We start from the raw sequence: 27797 nt of genomic DNA, 5'->3' as shown, positions 1-27797 counted from the left end.
TAACAATCAGCAATGATATTTGGATAATGGATTAAGAGCCAGCATGTTTATTGATATGAATCAAAATAGAAAGCTGAAGTTCTAAATTAGAATAAAGTGCAATTAAAGTGCTTGATTGCCTCATCTAGCTCTTCTACATGTTGACGTTCTGATGCTGAATGGCCCAACCCTTCAATTAGGTGTGTACAGTATTAGTATTCATTAAAATAAATAGGTGTGGTGCAGGACTCAAGTGAGAGAGAGAACAAAGATAATCCTGATTGGTAAAACAGGAATGCAATATGGCATATATGAGGCTGGTCATGTACGTTACATCTCTCTATCTACAGACATGGACAAAATTGTTGGTACCCTTTGGTTAATAAAAGAAAAACTCACAATGGTTACAGAAATAACTTGAATCTGACTAAAGTAATAATAAATAAAAAATTATATGAAATTTAACCAATGAAAGTCAGACATTGCTTTTCAACCATGCTTCAACATAACTTTTTAAAATAATAAACTCATTAAACAGGCCTGGACAAAAATGATGGTACCCCTAGAAAAGACTGAAAATAGTGTGACCAAAGGGACATGTTAATCCAAGGTGTGTCCACTAATTAGCATGACAGATGTCTACAATCTTGTAATCAGTCAGTGGGCCTATATATAGGGCTACAGGTAGTCACTGTGCTGTTTGGTGACATGGTGATGTGTACCACACTCAACATGGACCAGAGGAAGCAAAGGAAAGAGTTGTCTCAGGAGATTAGAAAGAAAATTATAGACAAGCATGTTAAAGGTAAAGGCTATAAGACCATCTCTAAGCAGCTTGATGTTCCTGTGACTACAGCTGCACATATTATTCAGAAATTTAAGATCCATGGGACTGTAGCCAACCTCCCTGGACGTGGTTGCAGGAGGAAAATTGATGAGAAATCAAGGAGATGGATAATATAAATGGTAACAAAAGAGCCCAGAAAAACTTCTAAAGAGATTAAAGGTGAACTTCAAGCTCAAGGAACATCAGTGTCAGATCGCACCATCCGTCGTTGTTTGAGCCAAAGTAGACTTAATGGGAGACGACCAAGGAGGACACCATTGTTGAAAACAAATCATATAAAAGCTAGAATGGAATTTGCCAAACTACATGTTGACAAGCCACAAAACATCAGCTCTATGTTTACAGACGGAAAAATGAAGCAAGAAAAGAACACTGTCCCTACTGTGAAACATCGAGGGGGCTCTATTATGTTCTGGGGCTGCTTTGCTGCATCTGGCACAGGGTGTCTTGAATCTGTGCAGGTACAATGAAAGCTCAAGACTATCAAAGGATTCTAGAGAGAAATGTGCTGGCCAGTGTCAGAAAGCTTGGTCTCAGTCACAGGTCATGGGTCTTGCAACAGGACAATGACCCAAAACACAGCTAAAAACACCCACGAATGGCTAAGAGGAACACATTATACTATTCTAAAGTGGCCTTCTATGAACCCTGACCTAAATCCTATTGAGCATCTTTGGAAGGAGCTGATACATGCGGTCTGGAAAAGGCTCCCTTCAAACCTGAGACAACTGGAGCAGTTTGCTTATGAGGAGTGGGCCAAAATACCTGCTGAGAGGTGTAGAAGTCTCATTGACATTTACAGGAATTGGATTGCAGTGATTGCCTCAAAAGGTTGTGCAACAAAATATTAATTTAAGGTTACCATCATTTTTGTACAGGCCTGTTTCATGAGTTTTTTTTTTTTTTAAATAATTCTGTTGAAGCATGGTTGAAAGGCAATGTCTGACTTTCATTGTTTAAATCTCATAGGATTTTTATTTATTATTACTTTTGTCAGATTCAAGTTATTTCTGTGACCATTGAGAGTTTTTCTTTCATTAACAGAAGGGTACCAACAATTTTGTCCACATCTGTATGTATTTCAGTAGTCAGTAGATCTAGAAGTGGTGTGATTGATTTAAATTGCACCACACACTTCTTAGCCTGATGATTGCCATTTTTGGCATTAAGGAAAAGCTGAATTGTGATACTTTCTCTGAAATGTTCATAGACCAATCATATGAGCCATGGACCTTAGATGTTAAAATTTCAGCACTTTGCATGTTGCCAAGAACACTTACTGGTATTTTTCCTTGTCTGAATTATTTAAATGTTGTTGTTCATGTGATTTCTTTTTCTACAACACAACTGGATACTTCCTTGTAACAAATATTAGCTATTAGATGTTAAAAATACCTTCTCAACGTCTACTCATCTAAAAAGAATAAAAAATAGCTTGAGAGCATAAATTAATTGGATTTAATAATAAATGATGGCCATTATGGTGTGTTACAAATTGCTTTTCATTGTGTTCTCCAATTTGGATCATTAGCCATTGTCACACATGACGCAGTAAATCAGGAAACTATGTGTAACCATCAAGCACATTTTTGGGCTCATTTGCACAGTATGTAAAGAATGTAGAGCTAAGCGCTTCCAAGTCTTTTCATTAATGACTGGCTGTATTTTATCCCCCAAGAAAATCTCCTTTAAAAAAAAATTGCGTTTATGGGATTAAGGATTCTTTTTCAGTCTTAGAGTGAGGCATGCTAGTGGCACATGTATGTGTGTGTGCTTACATGTTATTGATCAAACAGTTACCATTGTTTTAGCACTATAATAGGAAACTGGGGCAGTCTCTCACACCCCTGTTCCCACTGGGAGTGGCCGGGGGCTGGCGGGGGGAGGTGGGTGCCCCAGGGGCCAGGACCCGGGGTGCTTGCGCTAGTGCGCTGCTAGCTCTGTGGGTGCTGGGTCGGGTGTGTGTGTGTGTGTGTGTGTGTGTGTGGTAGGGGGGGCTTGGGGCTCGCTGTCCTCTGGTCTGCCTGGGATGTCCCCCACGGGGCATGATGGGTGGGTTGTGTGTGACGTGACTGTGTGATAGTGAATGCTTGTGGGTACGGCACAGGGGAGAGTGTGAGTGTGGGGCTATATGGGGTGGAGATTGGAGTAGGTGGAGGGTGAGGGGAGGGGGTCAATGATGCCCAGGTTCCCAGGGTGTGCGGCTGGAACATTGGGGTGTGTGCTGGCCTACGCCAGGTGGTTGTCTGGGGGGGCCTGGTTCACCTGGGCATGGTGGGGGAGCCACCTCTGGGCTCCTGGGGCTCTGGGCCCTTCGCTCGGGCTGCCCTGGGTGGCCGGTCCCAGGCCCACTGGGACCTGTGCCCTAAGACCACGGGGGGCTCTTGCTGGGGTTCTCCTCTGCTGCCCCTTGGATAAGCCTGGAGTCGTCTTAGGGGTGGGGTAGCTTGGGTTAGTGTTCCGGTGCTGCTGCTGAGGGCCCGGGTCTCTGGGCTGCCCTGGTCTGCCTCTGACCTCCGTAGAGGTGTGGTCGCATTTGCACGATCTCACTCCCCACTCTTCATAACTGATCACTCCTTATTCCTCATGACACAGTCACTGAGTTGCCCAGTGGGTTTAAATACTAAGAGATTATTCTTCTTTTTTTTTTTTTTTTTTATTTCTTTCTTGAGTCAGTATCTGGTCACTGTTGTGCTACTTTCATGAGATGTATTTTTGATTTGGTTATTATTTAAACTCTTAATGACTAGCAGCTCTGTCTTTTTTGTAAAAGTTGTAGGAAATTTTCTGGTGTGTTCATGTACAGGTGTAACAGTTTGTTGTCTGGTGATGGTGTGGATTGAAGGGTCGTCGCCTTCTGTCCGTGATGTTTTTGTCTCCTTTCTTCTTTCCTTTTTGCTTCTTTTTACTATTTTCCATCTTATTCTGTCCCTGGTCAGGTCCAGCAAGATTACATAGATTCCGTGATTCAAAGTAAATAAATAAATAAGTGAATCAGATTATCAAGAGGAGCCTTACCCATAGGCCCCCCCTTGGCAGAGCAAATTTGTTCAGCACGATACAGCAACCAGATTACCATTTTGCGTGCTATGATGCTGGACAGGACTTTAAATAAAAAAAAAAAAGGAAACTGGGGCAGTTTCTCCACAAGTCTGGTCTTTTTTTTTTTTAAAAAAAAAAAGGTGCAAATGGAAGCAGCAGTGGTGTGCAACTCCGGCAAAGTGTTCCGTTCAAACCCTAATGAGCCTGGACCTTTACCTTTCCTTTAAAATGGGCAATGTATCAGAGTTGACCCTGAGGCTCCAAGTCACATTTAATTACCACCATGAATCAGCTAGGTGGATGGCCTACCAGTTAGTTTGCAGGCCTGCCTTCCTACCTGGTGCAAACTACAGTAGATGCACGGCAGAACGGATCAGACTTAGAGACCAAAGCTTTAACATTTTGAGAGATAGCAGCCACACAGCAGTCAGGGGTTTGCACCAACTGTCTTTCTTGGCCCAGGATAGTGAAGCCGGTAATATTCAGCACATTTCCTACACGGCTAATATCTTCTGGATAGTGTCTGAGCCAGTAAAAATACTCTCATTTCCAGGCCTTGAAGCTGGTTTACATCCAAATCTCCTTGACAATTTATGGAAAAATAGGCTAGTGGGAAAAAAAGGAAACTTATTTTTTGCATGGGTTGATGTTATTTGACTGCCACAAAGAAAAGCAGTAGTATATAGTCTTTACTTTGATCAATCATAAAACTGAAAAGATAAAAGAAAAATCTTCTCTTACTGTGTTTGCAGAAAAATATGCAGTGACAACTAAAAACATATATTTTTTTTTAATTTAAGTTAACCATAGTGACTGATCTCTACATTTTTAGCATTAGAAATCTGTTAGAGGGTGGTATAATAACACATCCAGCTTTCTGAACTATAACTGACTCTAGGCCTAGTCAAGTGCAGTGGTGTACAAATACAAAGATGCCCATACATGTATCCTGAAGTTCACACATGAAAATATAAATAATATGACAACAATACAATATCAGCGTCTGTCACTAAAAGATGTTTGCTGTTTCTAATTTTCTGGATTGAACCAGTGTGAACTCATCTCAGCCCGTTTCCCAGCTTGCAGCCAAGCTTGGCCAAGGTTCAAATTGCTGTGGTTTGCATTTTTGTGGAAGATTTTGGACATGATAGTGGACAGTTTGAGCTATAGAAACATTCTCTGTGTTTTCCCCAAATCTACATGGTCATCAGAAAACACTTAGGCTGAAACTGTGTAGTTGTTTTGGATACTCTTGATTATTCCACATGAAAAGTGAAAGAAAAAAAATAGTGATCGTTATCACAACTTCTGCCTGTCACATAGCTATGATCAATTATCACTTCATGAATTAAAGTCCATTTGTTGGTGTGTTCCTATTACGTGTCTCATGATGTTTTGACGTTGGAGTACTGTTAAATGAAACCAAAATCTTGCCTGCTTCAGGTCAAGATGGATGTGTTGAGAGCTATAGCCCAGACCATATTCCCCATGGTTACTGAGCAGCTTGGCCATTCTTAGTTTTGCTCCCTTCTTCTGGCCCCACTGCTTCCCCTCCCAGGGCCTATTCCACCTCAATCTGCTGGAAATCCCCCTGTCTGTTGAAAGGCATCTTTCACTGGCACTCAGCAGCCATTTCAGACGGACATGCGATTCGGCCTGGACAGAAAACGACAGGCATCTCAATCTTTCAGGCACTGTGAAATGACTTCTGACCGGTTTAGGAAGGGAATACTTTGAGAGGAAAATGTTTCTGCCTAGAGGACTCGAGATGTGGAAACGTGGATTAAAGACCTTATTTTTGGTGCTGAACTGTCAAACTTAACAGGATCATGTTTTTCTATCTTGATCAACAGGACATAAGTTAAAATGCATGTTTTCTGTCCAAAAAATGATCATGTGTGGTCAACTACATTGTTGAGGGACAGTGAAGAATGTTGGAAAGGAAGTTGTTCAACAGCTAAAGACCAATTCATACAAAATATGTGCTTTATAATAAAATGGGGATAATGAGACCATAGCTTTGCTTTGGAAAGGTGAAGTTTCAAAAGAACTGAGTAAATAATTTTAATGTGGAACTGTCTTTAGGTGTAAAAGTATACTTATACTTTTATTTAAAATCCAGTCTCCCTCCATTTTACAAGGTTCACTTATATGGCTCTAGATGACTGTCTCTATCCTCTAGACTCAGGTTTATGACTGTAGTTGTTGTACCCTTGAGGTATGTTGTGTCTCAGCATCTTTCCCTGTAACACTCATTGTCAGAAACAGGATATGTCATTTCCCTCTGTAAATCTAAGTAGAATGTTCGCCTCCACTGGAAACACATGTTTTACCTTTGCAGACCTGATGGAGGTTATAGCTTCTCAGTCATCGTAATATTGTACTTTGTGACATTCAAGCACACAAGAATGCAATTTCACATGCATGGGTTGCACAAATACACATACACTTCCACATTTACACCCTCTCTGACGGCACACAACAGCCTCCTGCTTGGCAAGAGTGATATCATGTGACAGTGCTACAGGGCCTTAGATGGCGCCCCATAGTGAAACTGTGAAATGTTATTATTTAGTTCCTTGCCAGTGGTCTGTGACGCTATGAAGGACGGCAGGGCATACAGAGGAGGGGCACTGGGTTAAACACATAGTGATAAACACTGCAGAGCTCCAGCTATACACAGAGTCCAACTTAATTCAATTGGTGCAGCGTCATTTAACTGATTTGCAAGTTCTATTCCCCTGCATTAAATGACATCACACACTCAGTTGGGTCGTAAAAATTCAATGAGTTTAGTTTTAGATGCAAATGAATTAAATTATCAGGATTTTTTTTTTTTTTTTTTTTTAATTTTTAATTTTTTACACCTGACTTTCCAATTAGGATTTTCCAAGTGAGCAGTGTAGTCATTTTTTAATTAAATGGGTAATAGCCACAAGTGTTTGCTTGAGTTCAATGGCCTTTAACTGTACTTTAAGTAGAAATTTCATTCTGAGGACAGACTTTGGGCAGGGAGAGCATGATCACACAATTACTTTGACCAATAAGTTTGATATAAGTTTACTAGACAAGTGATTAAATCCATGCTTAGAGGAGGAGGGGTAAATGTCCTAACAGCCAATTACACCAAGCCAAACAACTGGACCACATTACTTAATGAGCACTTAACCACAAATTAAACAGCAAAGGAGCAATTGAGAGGAAGATGTGTCCTGTAACCTCTCACAATATAAATTTGTATGAAAAATGAATATTTTCAACAACTTGAATGATTGTGTCCTGTAGGGAAGAAATTTCTCCCAGCCTTACAATTTCTTATGCCCACACACACATATAAACTCAACCACACCACATACCTAAATGACAAAATATGGTTTTCATTAAACACAAAGACTTTCCTTTCAAACACCCGCTTCGCAGAGGCAATGGCTTAACCTGTGCCCTGCTACCCATGAGCAAACAACTCCAAGTTAACCATAATGAATGAAGGGCACTAGTTACAGGAGACATTTTTAAGTGCACAATTTAAAGGTCTGTAACCTGAGACAGTGCAAGGGAATACTTGGTGCTCGTCCTTGGAGCATAGAAAACTACATTTGAAGTGTTTTTTGTTTTTTTTTCCCCCTCTCTCGCTCTCTCTCTCTCTTTTTTTTTTTTTTTTTTTTTTTTTTTTTAGTAAAAACCTTCTTTCCTTTGTAATTGGGGATAAATTGTATGGGAGCAAATATTCTCCACATTAGTGCAAAATTAAATTTATTTATTAGTCTATACCTGTTTAATTTTGCACCACCACCTCTCATTCTGTTTTTTTTTTTTTTTTTTTTTTCCTTTGGTCTACAAATCAGTTACTTTTTCAGTCAGCATTCCAGTTCAATAGATATCTCTATTTGTATGTTTTTTTTTTAAAGTAAATACAGAATAAAACCTTTTCAGTTTGACTTTTCATCCTAAATGGTGAACTTTACCAGGGTGAGCAGACCCCATATTGCTTGTTATAGCTGGCAGAGTTTGCAATAAGTGATCACTGAGCTAATGATGTGCAAACCAGCAACGCTCCCTGTTAGTGTGCTCGCCTGACCTAGCTCAAGGCACTACAGCTGCAGACAGAAACTATGCCAAAATAGCAGTTTTAAAGGCAGTGGATAAAAAACAGAGTAGTAGGATTATAAAAGTTACAGCAAATTTATGCAGGTTTCTTACATGTGGCAGCAGTCCCTTTTTAAAAATAATGTTTTTATGACTGTAAATGTTCTCACAGAGGTGTGGTTTGTTACATTGTTTTTTTCAAATCTGCATTACAAAAAACAAAACAAAACTTGGTATTGAACTATATTCAGCTGTAAAAGTAGTAAAAGGACGTGGATGCAACTAACTAGCTCCCAAATGGTTTATTTTATGGTTTGTTTATTTTTATATTTATATTTTCTACAGAGGTAGAGCTGTTTACAGAATTTACAGGAAACTCAGGTTTAAAGTACAGTTTAGGTTTAAATATGTATTTCTAAACTGCACCTGTGCCACACCCACTACAAACCCCCGTTTATTTTTCAGGGGCTTAAATATAATCGGACAATTAAACATGAACAAAACAAAGTTTTTTTTTCCTCTTTGTGTTTGCCTGAAGTCTAGACCTTGAACCCAAAGAATGTTTCTGTCTACAGTTGATTCAGTGTGTTTTTTAGTTTGTTTTGTTTTGTTTTGTTTTGTTTTGTTTTGTTTTGTTTTGTCTACAAGTGATATGCAGCACATATGTATCCATCACATGTGACTTACTTGGCCATTGAACTGGGTTACGTGGGTATAGAAAATGAGGATCTCCTGGTTTGCCTTTGTAGTCTGCTTTTGGTCATTGTCCATCTGTACTGTAAAACTCTGTGTAATCCTTTTTATTGCTGACAGCATTTCCCTGTACACTTCAGAAATCATCCAGCTGCATCTCTCTTTGATCCAATAATCAATGAACAATAGTGACCCTGTACCAAGCATGTGTAATTTAACCATTTTCCTGAATATTACATTTTTTTTGTGTGTTGCAGGTGTAAAGAAGTGGCATTTAAGAAAGTTTTATTAGTGCAGCTGCAACAACAACAACAAAAAAAAAAGAAAGAAAAAGAAAACATGAAAGCAACAAACAAACTTGCTTGTAAAAATACTGTGTAAATTTCTATGACATTAAAAGGAAAAAAAATTCTTAGAATTTAAATTGTGATGATTTATTTATGCATAGTTTTCTTTATTTATTGACCTTTTTAACATTTATACAGGAAATTGACATACAGACATATTTCAAACAAAACAATTTGGTGAATACAAATTAAACTAGTGCAATAAGAAAAAGAAAGGAAATCTTAATTTCAGCTTTGTTGAAATGGCATCACTTCTACATCACACAAAGTTAAAAAGTATAGAGTTTTAGTATTTTAAACCATTTGTTCCCAACCTGGGGTCCGGCAACCCCAAGCGGGTCCCCCAAAGAGCACAGGGGGTCCCTGATGCTTTGAACATTCAGAGCAATCATAATTAACATCCACACAATTTCCCTATTTTAAGAAAAAAAAAATAAGAAGGCTATTTATTGGTAATTTAATTTGGCTTCATGGAAGAACAGGACTCCGCTATAATACAGTAATTATGGTGAGAATCTCGCTTTTGAAAGCATAAAACAAGCAGGGTTTCAGCATGGTGTGGGGCAGGGCTTTTCAGAATTTGCATGAAGGGGGGTCCCCAATGAAAATAGGTTTGGAACCACTGATTTAAACATTCCCTGCTGACACTGTATACCTTTCATAAAAGCTGAACATGCTGTAGGTCACATTACACACTTCACAGGTGCCCGTGAAACGCGGCTCTACATATGATAGCTTTTGCTGCAACTTGGTGGCAGCTTAGAAATATCTGAGCTGCGGGCTGCTCTCGGTTGTGTTGTTGCTGCTTTGTTAACTATGAAAATTATCTAAGGCAGTTTTTTCATTGTTTTCACCTGTGTTTCTTCACTGGTCATGGTGTTTGAAGCTTCATCTTTCACGTTATTACATCAGTTGCTGTTGGCCTCATCTGACTTTAGCTAGCTTGAACTAATTTTTGACCAATAGTAATTTGACCAGCACAAAATTCATCTCTGGAGCTTCTGTGTTTGACTGCTTGTCTGTCCATCGACACTGGGGTTCTGGGGTTGAGAACACTACACCACAGAGGGATTAAGAGAAAGATGAATTTTTTTTTTTTCTTGAAGGAAAAAACTATATATATATATATATATATATATATATATATATATAATTTTTTGCTTCAGACCATGTTGAGTTTTGCAGCATATGTTGCTATAGAGACATACCAAGGTTAGAAGTGATCTGTTTTTATCATATAGTTAGACTAGAGTTAGACTTGAAATGACCTTGCTTAACTAGTGATATTGCTTTGTTGTACAGGACTGTTTTTTTTTTTATCATTATTGTATCTCACTGTTGATTTTGTTGATTTTCTGTGTTTCTGCTGTCTCACTGATTATCTCATTTTGTCTTTGCAGGCTGTTGTGGATTCACAGCATAAGCTTCCAAATGCAAATGTCACACTTGTAATCAATTCCACACCTTTTACCACCTCACTTGATGAATAAATAATAAAGAAAGAGCACACAATTATCTTTTGAAAAAAGGAATTACACATAATAAAGGGCGGTTATTTGTAAATCCTTACTTAATTGTTAAAGGGAATAATCTCAAATTACAGCTGAGGGTCTCACCTAAGTATCACATTGATTAAATGTAGGTAGAATAATTGAAACAAGCAAAGAAAAGAAGCTTCAGTGTCCAGATATCCTGCATGTAAATCCACATTTAGTTTTTCTAGCGATGGGTGCATTAATTAATGCTTATGCAAGTCAAGTGAAAGAACTGCAATTCCACCACCACAGCATGCAATTGCTTTATTTCATACAATGCCTGATGATGAATGGAGTTCATTTCTTCCTGATCAGTTATAGATCTTGTAGGAGAGTAATAATGGGAAGTTATCATCCAAACCAGTCACATCAGTTAACTCTGACTTCTCCAGCCTTTGTACTAGAGACAAATGAACAATATTTCATTTAGTTTGCGTTTCACCATAATTGGTGCTGTTTGAGAAATGGAGAGCAGTGCCATTTCTCAAACAGAATCAGAACTAAGGTTTCTAGAAATTATGTCAGATAAACACAGATGAAAGAAGACAAAGGGCATATGAAAAGGGGAAAATGTATGATCAATAATGCAACTGCAAAATCATGCCTCCCCTGTTTGGTTTGATTAATTTTGATCATTAAAAATGTGATGTGATGCACCAAATTTCCTCTTAAAATTCTAATCATAATGAATATGAAACAGGAAGTGTGACTGTTGTTGTGTTGTTATTTTGTCTAAACAAAAAATGTTTTATCAGTAAAATCTGTTGTCATTGTATTTTCCTGCTAACACTAAAATGGGAATGTTAAAAGAAAAACAAAGTCATTAGAAAAAAATCATGCATGTTTTACTGCACAATGTTACATGCACAGCAAATTAAAGATGAGGAAAATAAGTTTCAGCTTGTAAAAGAGGGCATCCACTGTGAGGAAAAACAAGCAAAAATAAACTCCTTTCCCTTCTTGGCAGTGCTCTCCTTTTGTGGTGATGTACTCAGACTGGTAATATGATTGAAAAATCCCATCTCGTTCTTCCAGACCCTATAAAAAGCCAGTATGGCGGCTGTAATGCTGATGTGTGACTGCATGGCCCTGAGCACACCACCAGGTGAATGTCCTAGAAAAGCCTGGAAACACTCTTTAGCTTTCAATTGGGGATTCTGTGGCCTCTTTCTGAAAAGGGAAGAGAAAACCTTCAATTTCATTTATGTAAGTGGAATTCCACACATACCTCCATTTGCTTTGAATGACAGTGGAGTGAATATGGCTAGAAATTAAACATAATGTATCATGTTGGTCTGTCAGGATATTCTTTGAGAGAGCAAAGCTTCTTTTCACAGTGTTTCACACTTGACTCGGGAATTTATTGGATTTGTTTTTAAAGGAAACAAATACGCAGTAGGTGAAGGGAAAGAGACAGCATGACAATACTGGCAGTGAATCCACAACAAAAGCATTGCTGTGTGACCTTGAGATGAGCTGCTGGCACTGTGAATACCGGGGGCCACGGGAGAATGAGGGTAAGCTCATAACAATTAAAGGGAATAAAAAGCATAAAATGTCCAGAGGACACAGAGGGAGGGTTCAAATGTGGATGCATCTGTGAATGTGTGCATGTTTTGCGAAAAGAGGTTGAGCGGAGTGTTGAGGGGCTATAGCGGCATGCCTCATGAAAACAAAACACTCTGCACACCTCAATTAGTGGCACTTAGCCGGGCCCTGAGAGAACCAGTCTGAAAGCAGTTGAAGTAGTTCAAGCAAGAAGAAGCTTGAGGAAAATCAAAGAGATTTTTAAGAAGGAGGAGCCTCTGTGTGTGCTTTTATAGCCAAGCTTAGGTTTGGGAGGGTCATGTAATGCTCGGGAAAAAAGCTTGATAGAGTCTCTAAGAGCTTTTTACAATCCAAGTGTATAATAGAACTCACATTTCTGCTATGGCAACAGAAAAACCAAATATAAAATCACAGAACAATACAAGAAGAATATAATTGTGACCAGTAAAAGAAAAAAAAAAGTCTTCCCTGGATGAAGCATAATAACTGAAGTAAAAGAGTAGTTTGTGGTCTACAGTGGGAGAGAGTTCTCCCCCACAGGAGCTTATTATCCACATATAGACACATCAGTTTCCATCTGAATGACACAGAGGATTGGGGCAAGCTACAGTAAATCTCTCTCACACACACACACACACACACACACACACACACACACACACACATACAAAGATGCCAAAAAATCTGGTTTTAAAGGAGGCGTATCACAAATATGTTTCCACCATGGTTGACCACCCTGCTAATCAAAGGTAATGAGGTGTTGGTGGCCCTCCTCTTTGGGAAATTCATGTGCTCCATTGTGCATATTTTTATTCAATCTGCCACATGTGCATGTGTGACATTCTTCATCTGTTTGAGTCATGCTCGTTTCCTAACTTTTTAGAGAGGTGGTTTCGAAATGTTTGTATTCCTTCTCTTCTGAAGATTTAGAGGCTGAGTTGAAATGAGCCGAGAGCTTGTGTTGGAATGCTGGATGCAGATTTTTATTGTGCGTACGGGAAGGACTGTTTGGCTAGACAACCATAAATACAAGTTCAAGTGTTATGGATCAATAGTTTCTTCTTCCGTGACCACAGCATCTTTTTTTTTTCTTCTTCTTCTTCTTTTTTCTTTTTTTTTTTTGTGCAAATTTTGTTCTTTACCCAGTTTAAAGTTATGTGGTTTTAAGTTAATGCAGTTTGATAAGCTATTAAGGTACAATATCTCTTTGACAAACATAGGGATAGGCAGCTGAAGAATATTTTGTCTATTATCCATCACAGTTTTCTTTTGCTTGCAGGATATTTTTGCTGTTTTATTTATTTACTTTTATGATTTGCCTTAATAAAGCTTCAACTTATTAAACACAGTGCTGTTCAAAGCACGTGTGTTAACAAGAGTGGCGTTGCTCACTGTTGCACAGTGCTGTCTGCTCAGACTTGTCTATCTGTGCTCCAGCAGTGTCCTCTTATCGCCCTACAACTTTATCAAATATGATTTTATCACTGCATGAGAAAATGGACGTGGAGTGTGTGAATGACTTGAATTTTTATCCTCTGAAGCACATATAATCCCCACCTATTTGCTCATGAAGGCTACAAGCAGAGGTTTCATTTGATGCCATCGGACTCCTTTGCAAGCATTATTACAGCAAACTTTTACGCTTGTCTTTTGTCTTGCAGGTGACATGCACATTCATGACTTCACTCTTGGATGGACTAAGCCTGCTCAATATGCTGCTTAAAATTCTAACCATGCTGTCATATCCTCTTCCTGATGAGAGGAAATTCCTTATTGTTATTTAATCTAATAGTGTATCAAAGCAAAATTTCATTAACATAATCACAGTGATACAAGGATATACGATACAGTGGTTAAATTCTTTGCATGTTAGTTCCAGCTGGTATGATTTCAGTCTTTAAATCAAGGCTGGTGGGCATTTCAGAAGACTGATCATCTCATTAATTGTTTTGTGCTTGGAACCATCTGAAACAACAAACACAATGTGAAATCACTGAATCTTTGACATGAAATGTAGTTATAAAGCAGCCTGTAGACTGTAAATATGCTGCACGTAGAGTCTGCAAGGAAACTAAATGGTTCACACTGGTGCCTGGCAACGAGAAAGTCCTCTTCTCAGAGTGCAGTTTGCTTGTCCTCCCCGTCTTCACATGGATGCCTTCCAGGTGCCGGACTTCCAATCTGTCTGTGATATTTCCCAGCCTTTAGCTCAGCACATGCTGGATCCACTCCATGCCACCTGCAAACCCCAGTTAAGTGAGTGTACATAATGAATGGATACTATTTACAATTATATTATTTTTTTGTCCATTCCTCTTCTTTCACTGCTTTATTTTCTTTTAGTTGATGCACTTGGATTGTTCATTTTAGCTGAGTCATCACATTCCATCAGCGACTCTTGTTACACGGTGTAATGGCCATTATTTCAAGACCAAAGGGTAACATTGCTCCAATTAGCCACAATAGAAATAGATTAACTGAAAACACTATTATCTAGAGGAAGAGATTAAAAGCCTTAGAGACAGTTAGACCAACAATAAAACAGGAAAAAAGACTTATTCACTTCCTGGATGCATTTAGTAATGGTGCACATAAACTGATTATTTCTCTGTAATCCTTGCAGGATTAAGGCTTTTTTAAGACTTGACTGTTTGTGATTATACCCCACGCAGCCAGCTGTGCCTGCCTCAGCCCAGAACATGTGTTTAAACACTTCATTGAGAGTTTCCATGCTCGCTCTGGCTTCCAAGATGAACTGCGATCCTGCTTTTTAATGTCCCCCAATAAAAATTCACAGTAGTCCATTTATCTCAAATACTGGTGACTGTGATGTCGGCCACAGCTCTACGGGGAGATCCAAAAAGTGTTTTTCTTTTTGTCTTTGACACAGTACTTTTAGTTCTTCGCAGGTGACCTAAACTAAGACAATTTTTTATGCTCGTGCTCACAGAGGGAAAAACTATGCCCCAGTGGGAGGGTTTGCACACACCACAGTTTTGTTTGTAGTGTCTCTGTGTACCCACGCACCTCGCATCACCATATTCATGTTCATTGATTTGACAATATTAACATGATGTCTGTAATAGAAAAGTCAAAGCTATGAAATAAAAAGAGTCCAGTGATGTAAGTCTGATTAATACTGTCTAGACAGTGGAGATACACAGCTTTAAACATTTTTAATGGTGTTTAGGGACAAATATATTTGGGCACTTTGCCTTCACAAGGCTGTGATTCGTTATTATTCTACTGTACCTTATACAAATCCTTTTAATCCAATGAATAAACTCGAACAACCATTCAAATTAGTTTCTGTTTTATATCAGTGAATCACAATGATTTATAACTGTGGGGATAGTCAGTGTTACACTCCAAAGAAATGAATAAGTTGCCACTTTCTTTAGCAATTATCTGATACCACATATATTTATTTTTCCTTTGTCACATCTGCAATAAATAGTAGAATAAATGAGTATCGCAGTGCGGAGGAGAAATAGGGAAAAATCAATAAGACTATTATAATTCAGGGAATGACCATTAAGAAATGAACATAAGTCATCCACCCACAGGGACCAAAGCCAGATGATATCACTGGGAGTCTCTTGACGTCAAGCTCCAGTTCCAGTGCTATAAAAGCAGGATAAGTAGCTTGAACTGCCAGAGTTCATTTAAATAACATTTTTGTTTTCTGAGCTTGTGCAACCTATAGTTCCGTGTCGCACTTTTTCCCACAACTTTTTATTTTTCCATCCGTTAAGTAAGATTATGATTATTATAACACCTGTTGTATTATAGTTATGTGTTGTTGAATGCGTTTCCGATTTGAAATTTTGCCCATAGAAGCAATGAGCTAATCTCAGCATGGAGCCAAGTCAAGTTTGACCAAAGCCAAACTGTAATGTTTAGTCTCTCACATAATCATCATGACACAGCTCTCAACAGAACACACAGCTCTTACAATGACAATGAGCTTGTTCAATTTCACCCTGAGCTCAATTAAACTACAGTGATCCATGGGGCATACTGTAAATACAAAAGAGGTTATTGTTTTGTTTGTTTTGTGGTTTAATATATGAATATAAGCCAAAAATGATTATTTTAAAGAAATCAGTTTGAACTTCCCTTTTTATGAAAGAATGTGATAACAGGTTGAGAAAAATGAAAAATTAAAAACTACTGTGTGTTTTAGAAACAATGATGATACGTAAGCCCACCACAACTGCTGTGGCAAATTAAATAAATTATGTTGTTATATCACTGGGCAGACAGGACGGAGCGCCAACCCTGGATTTCTACCACATTTTACCCAATTGCATCACTTCATTTTACCTGCCATCCTTTCGCTTTAGTTTTCCCTAAAAAGCATTGAAAACAAATTTTAAAGTTACATTGAAGGGAGGAGGGAAATTTTATTCATATAGCACATTTCACAGATAAAAACCACAAAGTGCTTTACAATAAGAACAAAACATTGAATTAATAAAAATAAAAATACATAAGAAAACATATAACACATACACACATAAAACCCTTGTTTAACTAAACAGTCTGTTTGAATAAAAATGTTTTCAACTGCTTTTAAAAAGAATCGACAGAACATCTGAAAGAGAGAGGCAGCACATTCCACAATGTGGGTGCCACTCCCTGAAAGGATTGATCGTCTCTGGTCCTGAAGTGTGTACGTGGAACTACTATCTCTGATCTGAAGAATGCAGAGCACGGCCTGGTATGTATGAATGACTAAGGTCAGAGATGTAGAGAGGAGCCTGACCTCATAGAGCTCTAAAAGTGACCAGTATTTTGAAATAAATTTTAAAATGGACAGGTAACCAGTGGAGCGATGCTAAAACCAGGGTGATGTGCACTCTTTTATGAGAGTCAGTAAAAACCGGGCCACAGCATTCTGTACAGCCTGAAGACGACTTAGCGCTTTCTTATTTAAACAAGTAAAAAGGCTGTTACATAAGTCCAAACAGGAAGAAAAAAAACATTGAGCCCCATCTCAAGTTCAGTCTTTGATATCAAAGTTCTTAGCTTTGTTTTTCAATTTAAAGAAGCAGTTGCTGACTAGAATGATTTTCCAGGGACATGGATGGATCAAAAATAATTTCCTGAGGCTTGGCTAGACAAATGGACTTAAAGCTCCAACATACTTTTAAATCATAGAGATTTTATTGCAGAGTGCAATAATCAAAATGTCTGTTTAATCAGAATTCAGCTTGAGGTAATTGTCATTTAACCACTATTTGATGTTGGTCAAGCAGTCAGTTAAGGAGGATAGTTTATGGAGCTTACAGGGTTTAAATGAACAGTACAACTAAATATCATCAGCAAAGAAAGGATAGGATATATTGGTAAATTGTCTAATTATAAAGCCAAGGGGAGAGTATATACAAAAGGAACAGGATGGGTCCTAAAACTGAATCCTGTGATACCCCACATGACAGTTCAGCAGTATTTGACATAACCTGGTTCACATGAACACTAAAAGTTCTATCTGACAGGTAAGATGAAAACAATTTTAAAAATGAACCAGACATCCCAAACAGATCCTGGAGTCTGTCAATGAAAATGTTATGTCAACTGTGTCAAAGGCCAAAGACAAATGCAATAAAACCAAGACTGAGCATGCTCCAGAGTCCGCTGACGTCATGATGTCACCGGCGACCCTAAGTAACGCAGTTTCTTTTTCAAGTGAATTTTACAAAAATCTGTCTGAAGTCTTTCATGCAGTTCATGATGTTCCAGAAAAACAGTTAGTTGTTCTGCAGCCACTTTTTCTAAAACTTTTTACATCAGTGGGAGTTTAGATATGGGCCTATAGTTTTTAGGTTGTGATGGTCCAAAATGAGTTTTTTAAGAAATGGTTCAACATCAGAGTGTTTAGAGAAGCCAGGAACTACCCCATTTAAAAGAGAAGTATTACATACACTAACCACACATGGACTAGTAAACTCAAAAACTCTTTTAAATAACACAGCTGGGAGGATGTCAGTGGAACATAAGGAGGACTTAATTTTACCCAGCAAGACAGAAATATCAGTTAATGTCACAGGTTCAAAGGATGAAAAGGAGATGAAACGCTATTAAAGTTTTGTAGAGTTTATGGTGAGATGTTTTTCTGATATCACTGACATTATCAACAAAGACATTGCAGATATCAATATGTTCGATAACACCCATACAGGACTCAAAGTGGGTTGCTTGTATAAAACTTTTTTTGGTGGTGGAACAGATACCCAAAAATAAATATTTATGATGTCTATTCTTTAATAGTCAAAATTATATTAACATTTGAAGTGTGTTGATTGTTTAATGTCAACTCATGCATTTACATACAAGAAAACATTTCATCTTAAGTTTTTATTTTAGATGACTGACAGTTGCTTTTGAGCAGCTCAGTATTTTTTTTTTTTTTTTCCTCTTTTATGACCATTGTACACAGAAGAAAGAAGTAAAACATTGTTAGATGGTTAAAGGTTATGATGCTTTGGTAAACTAATCTATAATAAAAACTTTTTAAGGGAACAGATTTACCAGGAGCTGTTCAGCTAAGCTTTTTAATCAACACTATCATTGTTCTATTGAATGAATAATCTGTTATGTTTTTTCAAGCTTTTATCTCCAGTACTGTTCTTTTTGTTTGTTAATTTGCAACAGTTATTACCATGTTATTGTTGAATAATTGTGGGATTTTTTAAGATCGACATATTGAAAAATATATTAATACACTTCCACATAATGCAGTATAACTTTAACGTTTTTATATAGAATTTAATATAAATTATATAATTTAAAATGTCTTTACTAAAATATATTAGAAATTGTACAAAGTGTAGTATGAATTTTAGGCTGCATATAGAGTGAGAGGCTGCTTCGGTTCCTTAAAGCACTAGATTATGAATTGAGTGCTGTTCCACCTAACTTGCACATTTTGTTGTAGGTGTTTAGCAGGAACTTTAAATAAATCTGGATGTCTCAAGCGTCCATTGTACAAACATACAACCAAACAACTGCAATTCAATAAGAAGAGATCAATTGACAGAATATCACAAACTTTACTGATATACCAGAAATTAACTTTTTTACTTCATGACATGTACAGATGAAGTCAGCACCTCTAACTTAAAGTGAAATTACCTTTATTTTTACATAGTTAAGAAGAGCTATTCGTCCGCCCATCCATCCATCCATCCATCCATCCATCCATCCATCCATCCATCCATCCATTTTCTCATTGTTTATCCAGGATTGGATCATGGGACCAGCTTCCTAAGCAGGGAAGCCCAGACTTCCTATTCTCCAGCCACATTTGCCAGCCTGTCCAGGGGGGATCCTGAGGTGCTTCCAGGCCAGCTGAGAGATGTAGTACCTCCAGCATTGTCTGGGTCTCCTCAAATACCTTAACAGTGAGGTGTCCAGTGGACATCCTGACCAAATGCCCAAGCCACTTCATCTGGCTCCTCTCAATGTGGAGAAACAGAGAATCTACTCTGAGCCTCTCAAGGATGACGAAGCTTCACACCTTATCTCTTAGGGAGAACCTGGCCAGCCCGTGGACACTCATTTTGGCCACTTATATTGACTATCTTGTTCTTTCAGTCACTACCTACAGCTTGTAACCAAAGTTGTGGGTAGAAAAGTAGATTAACGGGTAAATTGAAGGCCTTGCCTTTTGGATCAGCTCCTTCTTAACCACTTTTGGGACAAAAGCCACACTGCTCCTCCTTAATCCAAAGTTCCTCTCTCCACTGGATCCTTCTCTATAGAACCCCTGAATAGACATTACCAGAGATTGCTGAGGAGTATGATCCCCCTGTTGGAGCACACCCTTTGGTCCCTCTTCTGGGGGACCACCACTACAGAGACATGTACAGGAGAGATAATACAACCAAAAAAGATGCAGACAAAGTTTCAGGGCATTGTCGTTGGGGATTTATCCTTGAAATATTTTGTCTCTAATCTTCAGACACTGCACTACACTGTCAGATCCTGGCATGGGTTTGTGGTTTAGCTTCACATTAACACAGTTCACTGTGCTTTTATCTGGAATTAGTTCCTAAGCCTACTGAAGAGTTGCCCACCCGCCTGCTTAAAGCCTATCCCACTGTACACCTTTGCTCTGTCATCATCCACCTACCCACAAAACCCACAACCATCTCAACACTTCCCTACACCCACTTACTCAGAAAGATTAAAAACACACATATATCAAGTGCACACAAATCTGATATACAAGCATGCACACACTTCAATCAACAGCTACATTCTATGTGGGTTATCTAATTTAATTTTCTGCATCCAGTGGCTTTGGGTCGGTTTTTGTCCTTGACCCTTTTGCAACTGGTCATCACCCCTTTCCAGGAGGCCTGCCTGCCTGGTCTATTTATAACTAACTGGGCAAGAGAGGAGCAACAACCGTCACACCAAGCACCAAATAAACATAGACACTAAACCCTAAATTGCACCATATCAACACGTACAAAAAAAGGATAGCCAATCTGTTGACAGATTAATGAAGGAATGAAGGATGGATTCTGTAGTTTAAACATAATAAAATGTGGCTCTAGATGAAAAGAGAGTTTTTTGATGATGACACATTGGTATATATCAACTCATCATGTCCTTACTTTAGCCAGATGAGTCATTTTCTTACATGAAGTGTCATCACATCCTCACTAATCTGTATCTGAAAACAGGAAACATAGAAAAAAGCTTGTCTTTTCAATTACATGTGCTCTTTAGACCTGAAGATTTAGGCTCAAAAACTATTGTTTTTATCTGATCACATTACATCAACATTATGAAACACAGTCATGACTAATCCTCCTACATCCCGTACAAGACTCTTCTATCTGACCATAAGGTTTTGTCATGACAGCTACTGAAGTACACAGCATTAGCTCACACAGTGAATGCAAAATCACTGTCATACCTGCTGCCCACACACCAAGCTGGGCCTCCTGCACCTGTCAGATAACATCTGTTCATCTGTTTCTGTGTTTTCTGTGTGGCCTTACACTCATCTATCTGTCTATCTGTCTATCTATCTGTCTATCTGTCTATCTGTCTATCTGTCTATCTATCTATCTATCTATCTATCTATCTATCTATCTATCTATCTGTCTATCTATCTATCTATCTATCTATCTATCTATCTATCTATCTATCTATCTATCAATTCCTCTACTTTAGTTTGAGGCGTTTTAAACCAGTAAACTATGCAAACTGCTGCAGTTGTTTCAACTGGTGCAGACGAGGCGGATGACGCTTTAGTAAAACAACTGCTATACATGGACGTTAATTTGTTTTTTTCTAAAGTAATCAATAGGCTTTTCTTTGTGTTCAGGATGAGACATTCTGTCCGATGCTGTGACCCACCATTGACCATTATCTGGTCATGTCTAGGGCAAGGTATGCCTCATCATACTTTCTTGTCGCATTTTTTTTTTTTTTTTGGTAGTTGATGTCTCTGCTGTTGATTCATCATCGTCTGCCCATTGCTACTTTCACAAGTTTGTCCATGTTTTGTTAGCAGTGCAAAAATTGCAAATTTTATTTAGCCTTGCTGCTGCATGTCATTTGTGCGCAAAATGATTTGTAATTTGTCATGACAATTTCAGTTATCTGCACAGATGCTTGCAAGAGCATCAAGACAAAACAGACTTGAAATTAAATATATGTAACTGCTGGAAAGGTTATTTAAAAAAACAGTTTTACAAGATTTTACTAAAATCCCTTTGAGATATTTTTGCAGCGCACAGGGCAATACTATAAAGAAATTGCTGTAAATTTGGAGGAGTTTCAAAACTGTATTACTATTTCATAATAGCTGTAATTGTTAAATTCATACCTCTAACATGTAAATTAAATTACAGTTTATAACTGCAATTTATCAGCTCAAACATTACAAACCCCACCCACTTTCTTTCAGTCATTCGCGTCATTATTGAGCTGGGTTGATGAACTGATTACCGATGACTTTTGCTACTCAGTCTATTGCAAGTTTAGGATTCAGTTGCAGAGAACAATATATGCATCAACCTATGGGCCAACTGAATAAAGAATAAAGTTAAATCATTTTGATATTATGATAATTAGTTTTTAATGGGTTTTTTTTTTATTATTTTTTTTTTAATTGGGATATGTGAATAAAGATTAAAAAAGAAAGCAGAATGTAAATAGTAACATGATTATACATGCTCTTAAATTAAATAAAATGCACTGTTAAATCTACTTTTATGTACTATAATCCAAGACACAGTAATAGCTTAAAACAAATTAGAGTAAGTGCACTGTAAAAAGACTAGTGTTGCTGCTGCCAGTATTTTACTGTTATTTAACAGTGAAAGAATGTCAAAAGTGTAGATCTGTTCATGATATTAGTTTTATCAGCTTTGATACAAAAGACTTTTATTTGGAATAAGCAGAAGCACATTTAAATAGTTTAAATAATGCTCCCCACCTTGCATAATTTACATACAGTCAAGGACAATAAGGGATATCAAGTATGTATCAATTATAAATATGGGTTACAGAGTATTTTAACCTTTTACACAGCTTATGTATGACTGCATAACTCTGCCAATTCACCCTTAATGATTTCACTGTCTGCAAGGCACACTACAAAAGAATGTGTTGTTGTTTACAGTGTAATCTCTACACTGGCTGACTGACTTAAGCATTCCTATAATATTTGCAGTCATGTGAGCCCATAAATGCCATAAATTTAGTGGGAACAATTTGTGCTTTAAAAATGAATGTGCAGTATATAGGAAATATTTTGCACACAATTGTGTATGTGTGTTTAGATGAGAAAGAGAGAGAAAGGACAATAGGAAATAACAGACAGGCAGAAGTTGGTGGGGCCATTTGCGTGATCTATGGAAAACTGCCATAGCCTCGGGCTTTTACTACCACACCGAGCATAGACAAAACTGTATTATTTTCCATACTGTGTCCACAAGATAAATAATGTGTTTAACTTGGCATATTCAAACAAAATAATAAGTAGTGCTTTTACAATTACCTCAGCCTTTCCCATTAATTAATGTCATTCAGCAACAATTTAAAGTAATGACGTTTAATGAGATCCAGTAGCAGGTAATAAGATTCCATTTGCATAATTTGGACAATATTATCATAACTGATTTATTTTACCATTTATTAAAAGACCTACTCCTGGTCAGGATAGTATGTGGATTGTTAAAGTATCAGTGAATTTCCATGATGTTCATAAATTCATTTATAAGAATGTAAGACAAACTAGTATAAGAGCCAATGTTGTCATGGTGCGTCGGAAGTAGACTGGAGCAGGAACAAAGTTTATTGTGAATGAACCAAAAAACTCAGGGACCACATATGGTCATGTTTCCTTATCTTTTTTTCATGTATTGCATGTAATGCAAAAATTGTTTTGTACATAGCTGGACTAAAGGTTTGTCTGTTCTCAGTCTTTTAAGCTCAGTTGCTGTATTTGACTGCTAGTAATATTTTCATAGACAAGTTACCTAACTTAAGTTTACCTAACTTACTACAGGAAATTGTTTTTAACTTAAAGGGACATTGTGTAAGAATTAGGGCTGGGATATACATGCTGTTAGCGACGCATCCACATACGTATTGTTGCTGCCATGCGTTCCTAGCGTTCGTTTGGCACATAGGTTGCTCACATTGACACAAGGTAACGTGTTTCATTCGCGAGTTGCAATATTGACTTGAACGCTTGTGGTGCTCATGCAAACAAGAACATGAACATGACAGGTCCAAAGTAAATACAATGATGGATAGTTTGGAAGATATGAGGCCAGATCAGTCTCAATAGGAATGAACTCACGCCAGGTTTTTCACAAATGCACATGCTCTGGTTTGCATTTGTATTTCAGAATCGGAAATGCACACTTGCTGTTTCACAAATGCACATGCTCTGATTCACAAATATAATTTTGAGGCACACTTGTAAGATTATACAAATTGCTGAACGTGCATTTACGAACTGCTTCTCATTTGTGAACATCTCTGCATTCGTGAGAGAATTCTCTGCGGTGGATTTTGAGACTCCCCTGACGTCGCAGGGTAACGAATGTCACCATTGGTTGACTAATCTGTCAATCAAATTTCCGAGTGTGATTGACAGATTCATCAGTCAATCAGGTGTGTTTGCATTCAGCCAATCATACTGCTCCTTACATTTTCTCCATACTTTTTAAACCTGTCGCAGAGCTATTTGAGCATGGTAGTTCAAGTCCAACTAGCGGGCAGACATGGAGGAGACGCAACAATCACAACCTGTAAGTAACACATTTATCTTACATTCCCTCGTTGTAAATCATGTAATGTTATCGAATTAACAATTACATGATTTACAACGAGGGAATGTAAGATAAATGTGTTACTTACAGGTTGTGATTGTTGCGTCTCCTCCATGTCTGCCCGCTAGTTGGACTTGAACTACCATGCTCAAATAGCTCTGCGACAGGTTTAAAAGTATGGAGAAAATGTAAGGAGCAGTATGATTGGCTGAATGCAAACACACCTGATTGACTGATGAATCTGTCAATCACACTCGGAAATTTGATTGACAGATTAGTCAACCAATGGTGACATTCGTTACCCTGCGACGTCAGGGGAGTCTCAAAATCCACCGCAGAGAATTCTCTCACGAATGCAGAGATGTTCACAAATGAGAAGCAGTTCGTAAATGCACGTTCAGCAATTCGTATAATCTTACAAGTGTGCCTCAAAATTATATTTGTGAATCAGAGCATGTGCATTTGTGAAACAGCAAGTGTGCATTTCCGATTCTGAAATACAAATGCAAACCAGAGCATGTGCATTTGTGAAACAGCAAGTGTGCATTTCCGATTCTGAAATACAAATGCAAACCAGAGCATGTGCATTTGTGAAAAACCTGGCGTGAGTTCATTCCTATTGAGACTGATCTGGCCTCATAGGAAGACTGCTTCTTGGACTTCTGCAACTACCGGCATCTGTATTTTTCCTCCTTATAGCACAGTCATAAACACTCGTGCCTTAAGAGTTGGCAACAGATTGGAGGCGTTTTGGGGGTTGATGACCTGGAAATACAGTGTGACCAGTAGCTTGACCTTTTCACTCTTTCGAAGGGCTGTGTACTGCCCCTTGCGGTGACCACCAGTATTGAGTGTTTTGTCCATGCCGTGCATCCATCGTTTGCAGCAAGTATACACAAACATAGCAGAATGTTGACGTGTACACTTGTGTTCACAGGGACTTTATGGACCCTTAAACCAACTTTAATTCTTGGTCCTGAGTCTTTTGTTTATCTGTTTACTGCAGCCTGTGTAATATAATCTAAAGTGCTACTGTCTGACAAAGTAGCAATGCTAAGCTTATTCTTTTCAACCAAGCAAATTAAAACATGCCTAATCTTTATTTTTAATTTGCTACATTTAAAAATGATGTTTTAACCTCCTTGGAAATGTAGTAGAAATACAGCATTTGTTAAATTCAACAGAACATATCCAAAAATGTGATTAAATACCAAGAAGACCTCAGTCTTCCATTTTTCCCCTTATGTCCATCATATTGCTTGAACCTGTGAGTCAGGACACAAATGCTAAGGAAAACCTTGGGCAAATACAATGATGCCAGGAACTTTGTCAAAAAGACATATTTGATATTTATTTGCAAAACGAAGCTTGACATGTTGTTGCCATAGTTTGGAAGACAACAGGCATACACCACTGTTTACTTACATTCTGTGACATTACTCCACTGTTCTCCTTGCTGTTTACACTTACAATTACTGCAACAACTCACTTTCCACACTGCATTTACTTTTCCTTCAGTAACACTTTAATAGAGATCTTTTCCATAGTTTTATCAAATATTTTTTAATAATTTTTTGCCTATCAGTTACAAATACACCCTCTTTTCGTATTCCATGCAGGGATAGCCATTGAGGGGCTTCTGCACAGCATTTTCAGTCAGTAGGAGTCTGACTGCAAAAAGATTTAAAATAATTGTTCATTCAAATCATAGGTTAAAACAGTTCAGTTCAGGATAGAGGTGAAGAAAATTCTCCATTCTAAGATGAATCTGATGAAGATGCACTAAAATGTTTTAACATAATATATCTAGTGGATATAATTCATTTCTTTATTCTAGTTGTTAGCAATACTAAACTTAAAGAAGTTATATGAACTTTGGAGGGCAAAATGTTAAAAAATTAACATATTCAAGTTAAATCTATAATTAAAATAAGTACATGAGGAACTGTGACAGTGGGTGAGCAGGATTTTCCACGATGCAGTTCACTTCTATCATCAACAAACTAGAGATAATAACTGTAAAAAAAACTTCAATCAATTTTACTGTTACTTTGGCATATTAGTAATAGTTTGTATAGTAATGTATTTTAAATACACTGGTTTATCAGTAATTCAACTGACACAAAAATGTTTAGATTGATTTAAAAAATATGTAAAATGAAAAATCTAAAGTAGACTGCCGTGTCCATTTTCCCATCAGCCAAGTTAAAATGTCACACATTTTCTCTTGTTTATTTATCTTTTAACTTCTTGTTTTGTATTAATTAGGAAGAATAAAATGTTTAAAAAGAAAAAAGACCCTTGTTGATCTCTACCTCCAAATCTCCCAAGTCTTTGCCAAAAACATGTTTTGGTCTCCATATTGACCTCAAATCAGAAATAATCCAACTTTCACCATAGTTTCAGTGCATAGACAACATGTTCTAGACATGAAACTACAGTTTACCTGTTAGAATGCTGATTGATGATAAAGATAAAGGATTAATACAGACTTTTGGTGACGGTGAACTTAAAATCATTGTGTGTGAAAAAAATAAAAAGTTTTCTGAAGCAGCGTTCATGTGAAATTGATCAAATCAAGTTACTTGCACAATCTCATTTACTTACATCAAAACTAAACTGATTAAGTTTGTAAAAGTTTGACAAACTAAAACCACTTTAGTTAATTGTACTCAATTACTCAAATAAAGAAAAACATAATTGTTTTTATGCAATAAGTTTGCATATATTATTAAGGAAAGTCAACTAATTTGATTTTACAGTGTGTGAAACATAATGCGTCAGTGCATTGACAGAACATGATTTAGAGTGCGCAGCTACATAAAATTATAGTTTATGATGGTTAATTGGTGATTTTCTGGCCTCTGTGGAACAGTAAAGTTGCCGTTAACTACCATAAAACATGTAACAACAAAGTACACCAAAGAAGAAGCAGTTAGATTGCAACTCTAATATTGTGTCAGCATTGCAGCTGACAGTAATATGATGGTGAATATGTCAGTGGAATATGGAGCAAAAAGTCAGTGAAAATGCATTTAGACATTTGAACATGCATTGGACTTTATGAACTTTCTAGAAAACATGAACTAGAACAGTGATTCTAGCCTTGGGTCTTGGAAAATGGCTTTACTCGAAAAAAGAGCCAGAACAATTTAAAAAAGAAAACAACTCAATGAAAATGTGCATGTGTCTTTAATTGTGCATTTACTGAGCACTAGTTTGCTCCCTAATTCACTTGGCATATAACTCCATGCTAATGCATATTTGTCAAAGGAAATATAAATGATTGGCTGTCACCTGTCCAGACTTGAGGATGTAGAATATTTTAGCTGTGAAGATATGCTCACTCACCTTACGCTTATTCATTGTAAAATATTTCCAGGATTACCAAGTCTACATATCTATTGGAGAC

The 27797-nt window shown here is 37.5% G+C and overlaps 1 long non-coding RNA gene across 1 annotated transcript; it reads left to right on the top strand.

Annotated features, from left to right (window-relative positions):
- Nucleotides 1–11322: 11322 nt before the first annotated feature.
- Nucleotides 11323–14341, top strand: LOC121649215. The gene is made up of 3 exons (XR_006012083.1): nucleotides 11323–11735; nucleotides 11911–12046; nucleotides 13739–14341. It is a non-coding gene; the product is annotated as an uncharacterized LOC121649215 (long non-coding RNA).
- Nucleotides 14342–27797: the final 13456 nt, after the last annotated feature.

Source organism: Melanotaenia boesemani, chromosome 11 (assembly GCF_017639745.1).
Source record: "Melanotaenia boesemani isolate fMelBoe1 chromosome 11, fMelBoe1.pri, whole genome shotgun sequence".
Classification (NCBI taxonomy): domain Eukaryota; kingdom Metazoa; phylum Chordata; class Actinopteri; order Atheriniformes; family Melanotaeniidae; genus Melanotaenia; species Melanotaenia boesemani.
This window is presented reverse-complemented; position numbering and strand designations above follow the sequence as displayed.